Source organism: Paralichthys olivaceus, chromosome 15 (assembly GCF_024713975.1).
Source record: "Paralichthys olivaceus isolate ysfri-2021 chromosome 15, ASM2471397v2, whole genome shotgun sequence".
Classification (NCBI taxonomy): Eukaryota; Metazoa; Chordata; class Actinopteri; order Pleuronectiformes; family Paralichthyidae; genus Paralichthys; species Paralichthys olivaceus.
The window spans coordinates 21,339,877-21,352,930 of record NC_091107.1 but is presented as its reverse complement, the minus strand read 5'-3'; the positions used below and the strand labels follow the sequence as shown (position 1 = coordinate 21,352,930).

The following is a 13,054-nucleotide window of genomic DNA, read 5'->3' as shown; positions in this document are numbered from 1 at the left end:
AAAAAGGATAAAGATAAGATAAAGGTTCAAATTTCGGTTCAGGTCAGTTGGAAAATGGTCAAAATGTCCTTTGTCTGCATGAACTTTAAAGCTACTGAGAATCACAATGTTCCACTGCTCTGTGTGACTCTGTCAGTATTATAACACCTCACATCCCCACAACGACTCCTCGGGAGCCACGGTGTTTGCTTTCCTTTTTTAAATCCTCTGCTCCTGCCTCAGCGAACTGTAATCTTGCTGTTCGAAATTGGAGTCATCACAGCTTCCGCTCCTTCAGACAACAGGCTTTGTGGTATCAATCCACAATGCAGACGGACAGTGCAGCTGCTCCCCCTCTGCTCCTCCACGCTTATCTACTCTGATATGATCTGTTTCACGGGGCGCGTGTTCACTGACCCCGAGCCACAACCTGCCATCACTGTGGAAGAAAATCCACCATGGTCATCCTCAGTAAGTCTTTACTCTCTCGATCTTTCCGTCCGTATCCTCACGGTTTGCACCTCTGACACTCTCACAAACACTTTCCCAGACGTTCCTCCCACCTTCAGCCACCTGTCATGAAAAATGGTCTGTGACACTCTTTCCATTGGCACTTCAGAAAGGGTCAGCGGGCCAGCAGCAGTTATCAATGAGTCGGATCTGCAGAACATGCTGTTGGTTTAAAAAAGGTTTTCATAAATAAAATGTCTTACAAAATATAATTCTATTTGTTTTTATGCTGGATATTGTTTTTTTATATTTCATCGATAGAAACAGGGTCAGGTGAAATATATATTTGTTTTTTGATTTGGGGGAAATCGTGTTTTGAGTATATACAATGGCATAAACACTTACTTTATTAGGAACATGATAGTAAATATTATTTGCTCCTTTATCTGCTCTTCATACAGCCTCAGTTGTTGGTGTTACATAGATTCCACATGTATCTGCGTGTATTACATCACTTCTGCAGATGTATCTGCCTCACTGAAGTTCACTAAACTCACTGTCCCTTTCATTAAACCATTTTCATAAGAATATGTCAAGGGACAATAATTATACAGGCTGTGGCATTCAAACCTGACTGGTATTAAGACTCAAAGTGTGTGAAGAAAACCCTCCCCACACCATCACACCACCAGGAGCCTGGACTGTTAACGCAGCGCAGGTCGACTCCACGGCCTCATGCTGCTGACTCTACCATCTGCAGCCTCAGCAGAAATCTGCACTCACGTTTCGGGAGGGGACGTGACGATTGTCCTCTGACCTCTCTCACCCACAGAGCAGTGCTGCTCACAGGATGTTTAAGGCTCTTCTCGCCATTGGAGTAAAAACTCCAGGGAGACGGCTGATTGGATAATTGCATAGATAAGCAGGTGTTCAGGGCTTCATAATAAAGTTCCTGTCGAGAGAATGTAGGAAAATGTAACAAGAAGCTCAACCTATGTTTTTTTTCTCTTGTATATGTTTTGCTCACTTCAAATGCACAATAGAAATACATAGTTTTCATTCTGGGTGACACATCTTAAAGTTTGTAGGAGCAGGCCTGTCACAGGACGACTGCTGGGTGATGTCACCTGACTGGTCATCGAGCAGAAGGTGAATGTGTAAGACATCTGCTCCCCCACATGGAGCACTGGTCATACTGAGGTGTTCAGGTTAACAAAACACTCCTGTTACACGATGTGAACTGTTATCTATCTTATCCATCTGTCTGTATGTCCCCAACTCATTCCTTTTCACAAAACGTCCCTATGGGTTTTATTTGAGATAAGACATAAGAAATTCCTTTATTAGTGCCACAGTGGGGACATTTGCAGCGTTACAGCAGCGAGAGGACAAAATAGTAAAGTATTAATAAGTAGCATGCAATATTTATAAAGAACTAGATCTTCTCCTGCACTTTTATATTCCTTATGACTTTCTTTAATTATGTTTTCATGCAATTTTTTTAATTTAATTTAATGTATTTTTATTTTTATTTAATTTTCTTTTAAATGTCAAATTACATTTGACCATGTTTCCATTTTTATAAACTTGTTTTTATTTTTATTACAATGTTTAAATTTGTTATTAACATGTTTTTATTTTTTATTAACATGTTTCTAATTTTAGAGACACTTTATGTGGAGCACTTTGAGCTGCATCCCTGTAAGGTGCTATACAAAAAAGTATTATTATTATTATCATTATTATTAAATTAATATATATATACTTGATTTTTACATTTTCAAAGTCACCCTGAATGTTTCTGTGTTTTATCTGTTGTGCTTAACTGTGTGAATATATAGGAATAAAGACAAAACTGCTTGATATTCAGAAATACATGCTGCTGTGTTATTTGAGTTTCTTCATGTTGTACTTTACATGTATTAATACTATGTCTGACAGAAGAAGACTTATTACCACAGACAAATAACAAATATGTCTCTTTGTTTGCTTTCTTTGATGCAGTTAAATTGAATCAAACCTAATCAAAGTGGCGTTTACAGTGTACAGCCACTAATCAGCTCAATATTTCATTTTCACTTGACTAACTGCGGCTATAGTCTGCACAGGAAACATTATCAGAAATGTCAAAATTAAAATATTCTACAAACATAACTCCAAGAGCTTTATTACAATTATATCACAGCAATTAAAAGTTAACTTCAGTGAATCTGCGTCAGTCATTCGGAGACTGAAGGAGGAGAGTGAATGGACAAAGAGGAGAAATGAACATTCTCCCAAATCAATTTACTCGTGGGCTTTTGTTTGCCCGGTGCACGTGAGTGTGAGCGGACATGTGGCTGGGTGAAGGGATGTCAGGGTACTGTGGGTCACAGACTGTCTTTATTGATTAATTAGTGTTTAATATACAGTCTACAGTGTTTACTTAGTAATTGCCTGGTAATTGTTGCAGCTATACAGCCCAACACACACACACACACACATGCACGCCAACACATTTACAATCTCAGCTAATGAATCAATATTGGCATGTGGCATGACAGATACACTGAGGCATAAACTGAGACCATGCATTAAATAATAATGAACAAATCATACAGTGGATGAGTTATTGCTGGATACTGAATATCATTTTTGTATTCATGTTGAATGAATCAATTTATGGATTGTTTTTTTTACAGTACAACACTCAAAGATTTCTCTGCGTTAATTCATTTAGCTGTTATTTATTCACGCTCGTCCCACTCTAATCAACCATCTTATATTCAAGGAATATTTTTGCAAGATTCTGCAATTAAATGCAAAACGTCAAAGGGAAAAGAGGGATTTACTGTAACTAATTGAAAAAAAGAATCTAATTATTGAATCAGTTTGGTAATTTGCAAGAGCTTCTGTGGCCATTATGTGTCCTTTTAATCACAAACTGAGCAGAAATGTCCACAGACCACAATGAGGTTAGGGGAAATGTAAATCAAATGCAAACCAGAAGTGGAAAATGAAGTGTTGCGATTACTGTGCCACGCAGACATCTCTGCATATTCACACATAATTAACACACTGAAAACAGGAGGAGAACATATTGTGGGATAAAACCCAAAGCCACCATGATCTGCACTCTGCACACTGTTTTCACATCTTAGTATTCATGGGCATGCATGACCGATAGTGTTGACACTGCAGGGTTGTCATTGCATGTTTCTTTCCTACCGATGGATTCAGGAGATAATTGGCAGTGGGATCAAGATGTGAAATGGATTTTGGAGACAGCTATATGTATTACAGTGTATGTGTGTGTCTCTGTGTGTGTGTGTGTGTGTGTGTGTGTGTGAGAGAGAGAGAGATAGAGACAGACAGAGAGAGACAAACAGCAAAGGGGGAGAGATTTGTCATGCTAACACTGATGGCTTTTGTGATTTCACCTGTGAGCAGAGTATGACACTGATATGTTTAAGTATAGCATACATGTGTATTTTTGATGAAGTCTTCTTAATCATTTACTGCGTTTATCCTTTTTGCATCCAGAACAGATGCCAAAAGCATTTATCCCATTTTCAGATAAAGGACAAATCAGAGTTGTGTCTAACAAACACAGGCACATGCATTTCACATCACGCACATCAGTGTTTCTTACTGCGATGACAATGGAGAGGACAGTTCTGACACCGACTCATGACTAATCACACTGGTTGCGATAACAATGGCATGGGGCAGGTGTGATGAACAATAGGGCCGTGTCATCACTCTCAGAATACAGAGGAAGGTACCTCAGTTCAGGTTTTGTGAGGGCGGAGGGAGCAGGGGGGTTAACCCATCTACCGCAGGGGTTAAGGGTTACGACCTCTCTTGGTGACCCGTTCGTCATCAGCACACTTAACCCCTCATTTCGACCGACCCCTTCCTTGTACGTGAGCTCCCAGATGAATGGGGCCGCCGGCCTCTTTCATATACTGAGGCAGGAGTTGTTGAGAATATGAAGTGTGGATAATTTATGGAGGCATTGATTGCAGAAGAAAAGAAAAAAAAAGGTTGTCCTGTGTGCAAGTTAGCACTGTGTGATTTAATTGATTTGATTGATTGAAACATTGCACATTAATATCACTAACACGTTAAGACCTTTGTGTGTTGCTGCAAACACAAATGCTCTTAGCAGGCAGCAGCAGATTTATTAGAATCATCTTCATTACGGGAGACAGCAACTAAGAATGTTACTTAAGCAACATCGAGGCTTCACCAAGGTCAGTTTTATTATATTTACAGGACGGAGATGTTTAAAAATTATACGTGAAGACAAACATCCCAAAGCCTTAAACCCCTTTGTTTTTAAATTCAAGTATTTAAGAGATATGATCTGTTAAAATATTGTCATCAGTCAAAGAAAAGAAAGCCATTCACACACATTCATACAGTGCATCTATGTGCAGCACTTGTCACTCACACACTGCCAGCACAGTTTAATATCTTGCCCAAGGACACCAGGCACACAGAATGGGGGAGACTGATCAAACCGACTGGTTTACTGGTTAGTGGAGAACCCGCTCTACCTCCTCAGCCAAAGCCATCAGTGCGTGATGTGAGTGCATGAGAAAGCCTCAGCTCAGAAGGCAGTGAGCGGATCTGACCCCTCGTCTCGACTGTCCCATGCTTTCTCTGCACAACTTGTGAGGGAAACTTTGTGTCCATGTTTATGAATCTGAACTTGTAGTGAAGTAAGTCGTGTTTTGTTTGTGATCAGTGAGTAGAGCGGTGAAGACATGGACACCCAGTCAGTTATTCTATCATCTAAATCTGAATGTCTCTGAAGAGAAATGGACAAAATATTCATTCATCCGTTCCAATAGCTCTGTAAACAGCAACATCTTCATTATCATACTCTCATCACTGTGTCTTATCGCAGCTCCTCCACACGGGAAATTGAATGAGCCACTGTGACAATTTTACATCCAGGAAGTGATCATCTTTTTTTCTTTTTTTTCTTTTTTGCAAATACACGGCACTAATCCCTGGCCACATATTGCACTTCATGAGTAAATCTAACCACAATCTCATATCGTCATCATCAGCCAATCTGCCTGTGCTCGTCACCTGGAGAAATCCTCGCAGTGATGGAGGAAGTTGTCCGAGCTGCTATTAGCATACGCAGAATTCTCCTCTGCTTACAAAGTAGCTCCTCCTGCCCTTCTCTCTCTCTCTCTCTCTCTCTCTCTCTCTCTCTCCTCTGTCCTCTTCAGCCACAGATGCTGCTTCATTACCATTTCCACTTGGTTATGTACATAATTCTGCATATTATCTCAGACACAGTGGGCTAAGCATGGAAAGCACTGCAAAATGCGTTCATCTGATCTGCTCTGAAAACTACAACGCAGAGTAAACTTTGTTTTAATTGTGAATCTTAGTTTCTTAATTCTGTGGTAAACGAGTAGTGTTGACACTAATACATATCCCTCAGAAGGACAAGATTTACCCAAATGAACATTTACAATCTCACAGAGTTTTGCAGAGGCACAACTTATATTTGGATCGTTAAAACTTAGCTGGTACGCGGTGCATGGGCGACACTTCAACAGACAGCTCCATGCTGTAGCTACAGATTCAGGCTGTAAAGTGAAGTTGTGACTGATAAGATGCAGCGGGCCAGTGTTTGATGGAAACGGCAACGAGGAGGCTCAAGCTGATAGCAGCTGAGAACACGCTGAGATGATCTGCCTGTAATTGGGCACCGAGCTTGACTGCTGAGCCGTCGTTGAGCCGCTGAGCACCGCCTGATGTTCCTCATCCTACTGCTACTGGAGGAAACTGAGGAGGATTCTTAGCGGGAAGGATGGGAGGGACAGATGGAGGGATGATGGGGAGAAGCACAGAATGGATGGAGAGGAAGAGGAGGTGAATATGTAGACACACAGATCCTTCATCAACAAGATGCCGTCATACACATAAGGCTTTTTTCTATTTTCCTTTGGTTATGTGTTCACACAATGTGGCAGTCCTGTTGTTTATGCGGCAGCCGTGCCAATAAATCAAAGGGAATTGAAACAAAATTGAAGTGAGGCAGATAGTGGGAGTGGGCAAATATAGAGTGAGATGGAGGGAGGTTAAAGGAACACAGGATGAATGATGGCCAGGCGGGAGATAAAACAGATGAGGTATAGCAGAGGGGATGAAAGAGAGAGTGAGTAACACAGAAGAATCCTCAAAGTTACAACAGCATGGCGTCATTTTGTTTGAGCACATTTGCCTCTGAATATGGTTCATTTCACGTATTTGAGATTTTGTACTGAACACGAAGAAAAAGAGCAGAGTTTCAGAATGTTTTATTATTTACCCAGTAAACATCACTGACTTCTGTCTAATGCTTACCCAGTGTTCCCCTGGAGGGTCAAACACAAAGCTACAATGTGTTTCTGTATCTGTTTATTCACAAAAAATATCCTGCAGGCTTTTAGAGAAGTGCGAGGCCGCCGCTGCAAGGTGCTGCTTCATTTTACTGCCATTTCACAGAGCCTGCATAAACAAAACACAAAATAACAAAACTACTTATTCATGTGGGATTTATGTTTTATGTTTTCTTAAAAAAAGAGAGAAAGGAATAATAACGCAAATCTGAGGATACATCCGTACTACTATGTTTACATCTGGTATCAACATGACTTTTAGAGACACTAAAACAGAGACTTTTGGAAACGCTGGGGCTGCGTTTGAGTCTGGACGGGCAGAAACTGAGATGTTTGGAAATGTGAATTGGGTCTTTCAGTCACAATGTAGCTGTGGAGGTGAGGGGGCTGGGAGAGCACCTTCACCTGCACCACAGAGGATCAATCAGCACAGGTGAGAGCTGTTAGCTGAGTGATCCTCAGGTTTAAAAGGAGACACAGAGCTGAAAAGCGAGTCAACTCTCAGTTGTTTGGAAAGTTTTGTTTGAAAGTTTATTATAAAAATCTCCAAAACACAAACTTAAAGGTGACTAGCTTCTCAGCTCTGTGTCTCAGTTCTCCTCAGTGTTCCGCCTGTCTGTCTCTCCACATGTCTGTCCAGCGTGTGTGTGTGTCTCTTCTGAGTGTTTCTCCTGAGACAGCGCCGCCTTCACTGATTGGTGAAGCTTCCAAGAGAAAACAACCAGTGTAGCCTCGGCTACCGATCAGTCATCAATTACACGCGTTGCTGTCTTTTCTGACAGCGGTTGTGCAGTTAAATTATGGCTTTTACAATGAAATCCCTGCTCTTACTTTTTGCCGTCTCTGCTGTTGTCATGTACTAGGTGTTTTCAGCTGTGTAAACAGGGATCAAAACAAAATGTCGTTTTAGATTGAAATTCAAACTGTTTCGAATTCAGTTGTATAGATGTAGCCTGCGATGTGTAAAACATAGCTGAGTGATTCTGAATGTTCCAGATGGAAATGATCTGTGGAAACAGAGGAAAGAGATTTTAACAGTGGAAAAGTGCAAATAAAAAGTTAGGATCACTGAACCGTACCATTCCATCTGAAAACAGGGAGGTTTTCAGTAGCAGATCATATCCTGCACTGAACAACAATTCTGATGAAAGCTCTTATTCTGGACTCTCTGAATATGAATGACTGTGTTTCAGCCTCTAGTCTTTTTGTTTTTACATTTTGCACGGATGAGGAAATGTCCAGTGGGTTTCGGGGGTCCAGTATACACAGAAAATATCCAGATTCCTCCGTAAAAGTCTACAACTGATAAATATAAAATGTGAAGGTATAGGAAACATCTTTTCTCTGTGAATGCTAAATATGATCTGTGGGTGTTTATCCTCAGTGTGGACATGATATCACAGGGACAGAGTGATGTCCTCCTGCAGCAGTGTGTGTATGATGATCGGCGTATGACTGAGAAGACGGAGCATGACATTCCTCTAAACAGCTTGTCCGTCACAGACATTAAAAAGCTGAACTTCTTCATGTTCTTTCAGTGGATTTGCCAAAAGACAAGTCTGCATCTCACAGAGCGAAGCCTTTCAAACCTCATTTGAGTCGGCTGATTCTTTTGGATATTCTGCACCATGTTGTGCTGACAGTTTACACCAGAGTGTGTTCATATCAGGCACGATGCAGAGGCTGTTAATTAATTCATTTCCTCTTCAGCACACAGTCAGGAATTCCACTTCGTCTTTGTAGTAGCTTCAATTGCTCTGAAAACACTTGAGATGAACAAATGGCGTCAGGTTTCAGTAGTCCCACAAGTGCCTGTACATGCAGACGCTGTCTATGAAACTGATTTCATAAATGTGGACAGCGGTCAGCATCATTAATTCATACTTATTTGATAATTAACAATGAAGGCATCTGCAAAAAAGAGAGCGAGCAGCATGGAAGAGCATTGTGTGTGAAACCTCCTGACCCTCCTCTACGAGAATAATGAGTTGTTTTGGCCGGATTCCATCAGTGTGTGCGGGGTTCAAGTCCCTCCACCCCCTGCTCTCCACCATAGTTTGTCTGGCCAGCCACCACTGAGCCCTCACCAGTCATCAGACATTCTCTTTCTAGCGCACTACAAAGTCCCAGCTGCGGCCACGCCGCCAACATCAGCACCGGCTCGCTGAGAAAGGTCACGTTTAATGATCCGGACGTCACGCTGGAGCTGGAACCGGCTCTGACAGGGGGAGCGGGGTCCAGAGGAGAGACAGTGTTTGTGCCTGCGTTACTGGTGACTTTGAATTAGTGCATCTCCCTCTCCCTCTCTCAGTTTTCTTTGATTTTTAAGTCTTAAGTCCACATTCACACACACATTCATTCAGCTTCTACATGCAGTACTTTTTCTGTCATATCATTCACACACTGCTGGTAACTTGGGGTTCAGTGTCCTGCACGAGGACACTAAAGCATTCAGGCTGGTTACTGGATGTCGGGTTAGTGGACGACCCGCTCTACCTCCTCTGGCGCTCGGCAGATTAATGCTAATGTTAGTAAGAGGGGAGACAACTGGTGGTTCCCAGAGCTATGGTTCACGCCATGAATAAAGATCTTTGGCTTCCCAAATGCTCCCTAGAAATCTATTAATAATGCATTTCTGTGAGCCAAGAGAAAAATGCAGTGGCATGGATGTAGTGGTTATAGTGGGAAGCAAAAGTTTTTCCCCATCAAGTTTTTCTTTGTTCATCTTTTCCTTTTTATTTTATGCTTAAGGTCCCGAGCCCTCTGCAGGTGCCGACTGGGCTCAAGCAGCACCACACTGATGCTCACCATTAGCACCAAACAGCAAGCAAACGGTTCCCTGGTAAAATGAGTTAAACCCTCCTCTCAGAGCTCCTGGTGGGTTTCATGCTGGCACCTTCCCTCTGTAGTTCCAAGAGCCTCTTTCTGAATTCAGTCTGTTTCTAGCAGTGTGCAAATTGAACAGGCTCGACTGTCAGAATTGCTGATTTGCACTGATAAAGATTCTACAGGCAGCTCGGCTTCAGATTCTGAAAATAAAATCAGTTGTGGGTGATGTGTTTGTGTGTGTGTGTTGGGGGGGGGTACACTTTTATGGGATTTACATATTGAAATATTTAGAAGTAATTAGCCAGGAGAAATGCAAACACACACACACAGACAAGCACAGCGACTTAATGACTCCCTGGCAGATTTATGGTGAATAGAGCAAAGGGGAGTCTACTTGACCTCAATGAAGGGACAAATGGCCGCATTAGTGTCCATAAATTACAATACATACACACATACAATTACACAGCGCAGCAGCAGACATAGCCTCCCCCAGCTGCACCGATGCACAAATGCAGATGCCTGTGTGTGACACACACACACACCATCTCTCAGCTTATGGCACCATAATGACATGAAATGATCTTGCACAACACCAACACATTTAGTCATCCATGACTGTGACAAACTGCTGTGATATGCTTACAACAATCATCTTTGTGATTTGGGATTTCTCTTTTTTTTTCATAAAAAGGACTGTATGGATCAGACTGTAATCTGCCACACCAACGAGGCCTTTTACATCTTTATACGCGTCATGGAAAAAAACTCATACTCTCTCCATGCTTGCTGCTCTTTCATTAAAGTTTTCCATATTGATTCCTAAACCAAACATCCTCTCTGTTTTTGGAAAGTGCATCTGCTCCCTAAAGAGCGTGTGTCTGAACACCTATTGACCCGAGTAGATATTCTGCTGTCTCTTATGGATCATAATGTATCTTCACAGTCTGGAGCACAAACGAGAGCGCGAGCACGAGTGGGCGGATAGGCCAATTAAAACTACAAAGAAGTTCAGTGAGGTTTCCTCCATCTTTAAGAAGATAAAGAGATATTCATTACGTTACACAATACAGTAACACCACTTTTAATGTGAGGTCATTTTAACCTCTAAAGATTCAGCTGCCCAAAAATCAACCTCAGACAATCAATCAACCAATCGATCAACAAACTTGTCTGCCAAGTGTAATCAGGTATTGGTTAGGTCCCTGCATCAGCCGTGGGAGTGGAACTCCCAAAAGAAAGTGTCAATAGAGAAAACAGGAAAGGTGGGATAAAGGAAGAGACAGAGAGTGAACGAATGAAAGAACTAATAGATAAACTTGCCAGGCCCAGCAGTTCCACAATATTGCTGTGTTTGAGTGAATTGTCCATTATTTCCCAAATTGGTTATCGGCCTGCATTGATTTTCTCATTGAGTCTCCCTCTGAGCTCCAGGTCGACCCACACAAGCTGTCCGCCCACCGCTTTGCTATTGAGCTTCTCGGCTGGATACCCACGGCTTGACCAGCAGCCCCCCCACCCCTTCACCCTCAGTGAATCAGCACACAATGGCTGGCGAAATACATCTCTATTATATGGCAAAAAGTACAATAAATTATATGCGGGGAATCAATCCAAATCTGGCCAAATATGACAAAGGATGTTTTGTGTGAGTGAAAAAGCTGGATATAGTTTTTGTTAGGAAACAGTGACATTGATTTCCGTGGCAGGTGGAAATTTAGATATCAGTGTTGGCCGGTGTTTTCATTCTCTCCATGAGATCGATCCATATCCTTAACACTATTTGTACAATGGAGAAACCTTATATACTTTATCTCGCTCACCGCTAGTCAATCTATTACATCTACCCACAGTCCTAATTTAGACTTGCTAAACACATCGATGTCACTTAGAGGTTGTGGGGAGGAAACAGTGTTTCTGGGAGCTCTGGGAAAACATCCACAGAATATGAAGACAGATGCACACGAGGCACGTCTGTCTATCAGCCTATCAGCCTATCAGTGTTCGCTGTACAGCACATAGATTCCTCTCAATAGATTCATTGTTCCTCCTCGCATCTCATGCTCACTTTCTCATTGGGCTGCTATAGATCTCTGGAGTGCACACCGCGCTCAATCTACACTCCATTAGAGCGTGTGGATGAGGCGGGGATGAAAAGAGAGAAAGAAACAGAAGTGTGAGGACAATGAATGCAAAGCTATAAACTCAGCATTATTGATACAGCCAGCAGCACTGCTGCTCAAAGCTGGTTATTGGGATGCTGCTGCTGCTGCTGGGGGGGGGGGCTCAGAAGCAAATCTAACTTTTCACGCCCATGTCCACTCATCAAAAGGCGAACCTCGCTCCCCTCTGTGATAAAATACACACCCATTACCTACATACACACACAGCCACACAATGCAGCACAAAGAGGACGCACTGTGACCGTCTCAGTCGCTCCTGACGCTCATGGAAACAAGATGGGAAACTGCTGGATATTATAGAGGACAGAAAGAAATCACATGACACTGCTAAGTGACTTACATGACAATGGTGTGTGTGTATGTGTGTGTGTGTGTGTGTGTGTGTGTGTGTGTGGCTGAATTCAGCTTTTCATTGGTATGCACTGACATGGAGACAAAGCTGGGGTGCTCATTATAGCAGACATCAAGGTGCTCTTTTGACTTAACTCTACACTATACAAACACACACACACACACACACACACACACACACACACACACACACACACACACACACACACTTTTACACATAAACATATACAGCCCGGCCATTATGGCAACTCACAGCAGGGACATCTCATTACATCCTGGTAATAAGCCTCTGCAGACACACATTTACACCAAAATTCCTTCTACAACCATAAAAAAACAAGGTGATTGTGAATTCCACCTGGAGCACAGCAGAGACAAGTGCTGCGAGACTGAGTTTCATCACTGACACAGAGGAAGAGAGAGGAGCCCGGTGGCAAAAGTTAAGGAGATGTGACAGCTCCGCTCCATCATGCCTGACAGCAGACAGCTTCATTCAGTGCAGCGAGCAGACTGCAGGCTCATGCCGCTGCAAAACAGAGCGTGTTATTGGGTAATGCTCTCTCTCTCTTTCTCTCTCTCTCTGTCAAATTTCACTCCCAGCTCACAAGACACTCTGACAAGCGTGTGATCTCTGTGTGCTGCGATCATGTGCTGACCCGTTCTGTGGACTGCTCTCTGAAAGAAATCTTCTGGCTGAGGATAAGAGTTAGATTGGTGTGTCTCTCAAGGACAGAAGTCATGGCTGTGGCTAGACGTGGAGATTAGATCAAGAAGTTCTATCCTGCCCGACATAAGTGTTTTGATCAGCCCAAATCTAAATCTTTTATATTTTAAAGGTCTGGATGTCTGGAGCTTTATCCCATAATCATCTTT

The 13,054-nt window shown here is 42.3% G+C and overlaps 1 protein-coding gene across 5 annotated transcripts in view; it reads right to left on the bottom strand.

The window, feature by feature from the left end:
- robo3 (roundabout, axon guidance receptor, homolog 3 (Drosophila)) overlaps positions 1-13,054 on the bottom strand; it is a 151,821-nt gene that overhangs the window by 138,148 nt on the left and 619 nt on the right. The gene's annotated exons all lie outside the window — the stretch shown is intronic.